We start from the raw sequence: 5,274 nt of genomic DNA, 5'->3' as shown, positions 1-5,274 counted from the left end.
ATGAGAATTTGGATGTTTCTCTATGAAGAATTATAGGTGTTTCCATAGGGTTCTCCTAGGTAATTCACCTCTTCCATTGAAGGGTTCTCAGGATCATAGGCTTCTTCTTCAGATGAAGCATCCTTAGTACTACTTGGTGCATTTTGCATTCCAGACAGACTTTGAAAAATCAAATTGACTTGTTGAGTCAATATCTTGTTCTGAGCCAGAATGGCATTCAGAGTATCAATCTCAAGAACTCCTTTTCTGATTTGCCCCATTGTTCACGGATTCCTTTCAGAGTGTACATGAATTGGTTATTTGCAACCAGTTCAATTAGTTCTTGAGCTTCTGTAGGCGTCTTCTTCAGATGAAGAGATCCTCCAGCAGAGCTATCCAAAGACATCTTGGACAGTTCAGAGAGACCATCATAGAAAATACCTATGATGCTCCTTCAGAAAGCATGTCAGAAGGACATTTTCTGATCAATTGTTTGTATCTTTTCCATGCTTCATAGAGGGATTCTCCATCCTTCTGTCTGAAGGTTTGGACTTCCACTCTAAGCTTACTCAATTTTTGAGGTGGGAAGAACTTTGCCAAGAAGGCATTGACTAGCTTTTCCCATGAGTCCAGGCTTTCTTTAGGTTGTGAATCCAACCATGTCCTTGCTCTGTCTCTTACAGCAAAAGGGAATAGCATAAGTCTGTAGACCTCAGGGTCAACCCCATTAGTCTTGACAGTGTCACAGATTTGCAAGAACTCAGCCAAAAACTAATGAGGATCTTCCAATGGAAGTCCATGGAACTTTCAATTCTGTTGCATTAGAGAAACTAATTGAGGCTTAAGCTCAAAGTTGTTTGCTCCAATGGCAGGGATAGAGATGCTTCTCCCATAAAAGTTGGGAGTAGGTGCAGTAAAATCACCCAGCACCTTCCTTGCATTGTTGGCATTGTTGTTGTTTTCGGCTGCCATGTCTTCTTCTTTGAAGATTTCTGTTAGGTCCTCTGTAGAGAGTTGTGCCTTAGCTTCTCGTAGCTTTCGCTTCAAGGTCCTTTCAGGTTCAGGGTCAGCTTCAACAAGAATGCCTTTGTCTCTTGCTCCTGCTCATATGAAAGAGAAGAGAACAGAAAATATGGAATCCTCTATGTCACAGATAGAGATTCCTTGAGGTGTCAGAAGAAAAGAAAATATAAGAAATAGGTAGAAGAATTCGAACTTAATCAGATAGAGTTCGAAGTGTGCATTGAGAAGGAGTGGTACTCCATAAATAGAAGGATTGGGAATTAAAAGTTTTTAAAATCATTTTGAAAATTGATTGATAATTTCGAAACTCAAAGTGTGAAAAAGAATCAAGTGATTTTTGAAAAGATTTTGAAATTAGAAGTCAAAAGATTGATTGAAAACTATTTTGAAAGAGATAGGTTAAGAAGATATGATTGGTTTTAAAAATATGTGATTGAGAAGATATGATTTGAAACAATTTTAAAAAGATTTGATTTTAAAAATTAATGACTTGCCTAACAAGAAAAGATATGATTCAAACATTAACCTCTCTCAACAGAAAAGGCAACATACTTGAAATGTTCAATCAATCATTAATTGTTAGCAAGTATCTTTGAAAAAGGAAAGAAATTGATTTTGAAAACATTTGATTGAAAAGATATGATTTGAAAAAGATTTGATTTTAAAAAACTTTGAAAATTTGAAAAAATTGATTTGAAAACAAATCCTCCCCCTTGTGCCATCCTGGCGTTAAACGCCCAGAATGGTGCACATTCTGGCGTTTAACGCCCAATGCACTACCTTTTGGGCGTTAAACGCCCACCAGGCACCCTGGCTGGCGTTTAAACGCCAGTCTGTCCCTTCTTCACTGGGCGTTTTGAACGCCCAGCTTTTTCTGTGTAATTTCTCTGCTGCATGTTCTGATCTTCAGTTCCCTGTACTATTGACTTGAAAATAGAACCAAGATCAAATAAACAATGCATGCAAGACACCAAACTTAAAATTAGACACTAGACTCAAACAAGAAACATAAAATATTTTTTGGTTTTATGATTTTGTAAATTTTTTTGTGCTTTTTCGAAAATTAAGTTGAAAAAGAAAATAAAGGTATCAAAATTCTTAATGAGAATTCCAGGAATCATGCAATGCTAGTCTAAGACTCCGGTCCAGGAATTAGATGGCTTCACAGCCAGCCAAGCTTTCAAAGAAGCTTCGGTCCAAAACACTAGACATGGCCAATGGCCAGCCAGCCTTAGCAGATCATTGCTCCAATAGCAAGATTGATAGAGATCAAGCTCTTGTGATGATCAGTGAAACCTCGGTCCAATAGATTAGACATGGGCTCTCAGCCAGCCAGACTTCAACAGATCATCATGAAACACTAGAATTCATTCTTAAGAACTCTGAAGAAAAATACCTAATCTAAGCAACAAGATGAACCGGTCAGTTGTCCATACACAAAACAATCCCCTGCAACGGCGCCAAAAACTTGGGTGGGCGAAATTGTGATCACTACAACTTCGCACAACTAACCAGCAAGTGCAACTGGGTCGTCCAAGTAATAAACCTTACGCGAAGGGTCGATCCCACGGAGATTGTTTGGTATGAAGCAAGCTATGGTCACCTTGTAAATCTTAGTCAAGCGGACTCAAATGGGGTATAGTGATACGAATGAAACATAATAAAGATGAGATACTTATGTAATTCATTGGTAGGAATTTCAGATAAGCGCATGAAGATGCTGTCCCTTCCGTCTCTCTGCTTTCCTACTGTCTTCATCCAATCCTTCTTACTCCTTTCCATGGCAAGCTTATGCAAGGGTTTCACCGTTGTCAGTTGGCTACCTCCCATCCTCCAGTGGAAATGTTCAACGCACCCTGTCACGGCACGGCTATCCATCTGTCGGTTCTCGATCAGGCTAGAATAGAATCCAGTGATTCTTTGCGTCTGTCACTAACGCCCCGCCTTCAGGAGTTTGAAGCACGTCACAGTCATTCAATCATTGAATCCTACTCAGAATACCACAGACAAGGTTAGACCTTCCGGATTCTCTTGAATGCCGCCATCAGTTCATCCTATACCACGAAGACTCTGATCTCACGGAATGGCTGGCTCGTTTGTCAGCGAGCACTCGGTTGTCAGGCGATCAACCATGCATCGTGTATCAGGAATCCAAGAGATATTCACCCAATCTAAGGTAGAACGGAGGTGGTTGTCAGTCACACGTTCATAGGTGAGAATGATGATGAGTGTCACGGATCATCACATTCATCAAGTTGAAGAACAAGTGATATCGTGGACAAAGAACAAGCGGAATTGAATAGAAGAACAATAGTAATTGCATTAATACTCGAGGTACAGCAGAGCTCCACACCTTAATCTATGGTGTGTAGAAACTCCACCGTTGAAAATACATAAGAACAAGGTCTAGGCATGGCCGAATGGCCAGCCTCCCAAAGTGATCAAAAGATCTAAAGAACAAAAGATTCCAAAGATCAGAAGATGAAAATACAATAGTAAAAGGTCCTACTTATAGAAAACTAGTAGCCTAGGGTTTACAGAGATGAGTAAATGACATAAAAATCCACTTCCGAGCCCACTTGGTGTGTGCTTGGGCTGAGCAATGAAGCTTTTTTCGTGTAGAGACTCTTCTTGGAGTTAAACGCCAGCTTTTATGCCAGTTTGGGCGTTTAACTCCCATTTTGGTGCCAGTTCCGGCGTTTAACGCTGGGAATTCTGAGGATGACTTTGAACGCCAGTTTGGGCCATCAAATCTTGGAAAAAGTATGGACTATCATATATTGCTGGAAAGCCCAGGATGTCTACTTTCCAACGCCGTTGAGAGCGCGCCAATTGGGCTTCTGTAGCTCCAGAAAATCCACTTCGAGTGCAGGGAGGTCAGAATCCAACAGCATCTGCAGTCCTTTTCAGTCTCTGAATCAGATTTTTGCTCAGGTCCCTCAATTTCAGCCAGAAAATACCTGAAATCACAGAAAAACACACAAACTCATAGTAAAGTCCAGAAAAGTGAATTTTAACTAAAAACTAATAAAAATATACTAAAAACTAACTAAATCATACTAAAAACATACTAAAAATAATGCCAAAAAGCGTACAAATTATCTGCTCATCAATGATCATGGAAAGTCACAAAATCAATTGAAAAAGCAGAAACAGAATGAAAAATAGAAAGAAAAACAGCACACCCTGGAGGAAAACTTGCTGGCGTTTAAACGCCAGTAAGGGCAGCAAATGAGCGTTTAACGCCCAGTCTGGCACCATTCTGGGCGTTTAACGCCAGAAAGGGGCACCAGACTGGCGTTAAACACCAGGAATGGGCACCAAGCTGGCGTTAAACGCCAGAAATGGGCACCAGTCCGGCGTTTAACGCTAGGATTGGCAGAAGGAGCATTTTTGCTCGCCACTTGGTGCAGGGATGAATTATCCTTGACACCTCAGGATCTGTGGACCCCACGGGATCCCCACCTACCCCACCACTCTCTCTCTTGTTTCTTCTTTTGCTCGAGGACGAGCAAACCTTCTAAGTTTGGTGTGGTAAAAGCGTTGCTTTTTGTTTCTCCATAACCATTTATGGCACCTAAGGCCGGAGAAACCTCTAGAAAGAGGAAACGGAAGGCAAAAGCTTCCACCTCCGAGCCATGGGAGATGGAGAGATTCATCTCAAGGGATGCACTTTCCTCCACAAAACTATTGGAAGCAAATCAACACCTCCCTAGGAGAATTGAGTTCCAACATGGGACAACTAAGGGTGGAGCACCAAGAACATTCTATCCTCCTCCATGAAATTAAAGAAGATCATAGAATCATGAGAGAGGAGCAACAAAGGAAAGGAAGAGACATTGAGGAGCTCAAGCACTCCATAAGATCTTCAAGAGGAAGAACAAGCCGCCATCACTAAGGTGGACCCGTTCTTTAATCTCCTTGTTCTTTATTTTTCTGTTTTTCGAAAAATCATGCTTATGTTTATCCATGTTTGTGTCTTATGATCATTAGTGTCTTAGTGTCTATGCCTTAAAGTTATGAATGTCCTATGAATCCATAACCTTTCTTGAATGAAAAAAATGTTCTTAATTGAAAAAGAGAAGAATTGCATGAATTTTTGAATTTTATAACAGATTAATTATTTGATGTGGTGGCAATACTTTTGTTTTCTGAATGCATGCTTGAACAGTGCATATGTCTTTTGAATTCGTTGTTCATGAATGTTAAAATTGTTGGCTCTTGAAAGAATGATGAAAAAGGAGACATGTTACTGAGGATCTGAAAAATCAT

General features: G+C 40.3%; 1 non-coding gene across 1 annotated transcript; it reads left to right on the top strand.

Annotated features, from left to right (window-relative positions):
* The first annotated feature begins 438 nt into the window (after nucleotides 1-438).
* LOC130953918 (small nucleolar RNA R71) lies at nucleotides 439-546 on the top strand. Its single transcript, XR_009076078.1, has one exon. It is a non-coding gene; the product is annotated as a small nucleolar RNA R71 (small nucleolar RNA).
* The last annotated feature ends 4,728 nt before the right edge of the window (nucleotides 547-5,274 follow it).

Source organism: Arachis stenosperma, chromosome 9 (assembly GCF_014773155.1).
Source record: "Arachis stenosperma cultivar V10309 chromosome 9, arast.V10309.gnm1.PFL2, whole genome shotgun sequence".
Taxonomy (NCBI): Eukaryota; Viridiplantae; Streptophyta; class Magnoliopsida; order Fabales; family Fabaceae; genus Arachis; species Arachis stenosperma.
The sequence above is the reverse complement of the archived record's forward strand: the minus strand, read 5'-3'. Positions and strand labels throughout refer to the sequence as shown.